Genomic DNA, 619 nt, shown 5'->3' with positions numbered 1-619 from the left:
CCCGCCCGCCCGGTGCGTCGTCTCTGTCGAGAAGGAGCGAAGGCGCGTGCACGAAATACCCGTTTTCCGCTTCCGTCACCGCGTTTCTGGGAAAAGAAAAACCCGAAAGGGGAGAAAGGCGGAACTCGCTGGGGTGCCCCGGGGCTGCCTCCGAAGGACCGGGAAGGAAAGGCGGCCGGGGGCGCGCCGGCGCTCGGGACGGGTGCGCCCAGGTTAGACAGCAGCGTAAGGCTGTTTCCGAGTCGGGAGTTAGTAGCGAGCGTTAATAGCGAGCGCAACTACGACAGAGAATAAAAAAAAAAAAAAATTCAGACTTGAAAACACGTGTGGGTGGGAAGGAGAAATCACGCTGAGCCTGGGACGGTAAAACGGTACAGGTATCGGTAAGTCACAGGTAAAACCGGTGACCGCGTACAGGCAAAAACCTTGGGACAGATACTGCCCAGGAAAAAATTCCACGGCCTGTGTGTACAGCTGCACCCAGCTGACACTGCTGAACTCTGCGGCCAACTGCGCTGAAATTCAAGATCTGCATTTCAATGTAGAAGGCACGTAAGCTGAATCTGTTTAGCTCCTATGCAGAGCTTTAATTTGCCCTCTTTGCATCTACCCCTCCATT

Source organism: Pygoscelis adeliae, unplaced genomic scaffold (genome assembly GCF_000699105.1).
Source record: "Pygoscelis adeliae isolate BGI_AS28 unplaced genomic scaffold, ASM69910v1 Scaffold286, whole genome shotgun sequence".
Lineage (NCBI taxonomy): Eukaryota > Metazoa > Chordata > Aves > Sphenisciformes > Spheniscidae > Pygoscelis > Pygoscelis adeliae.
Note: the sequence above shows the minus strand (reverse complement) of the source record.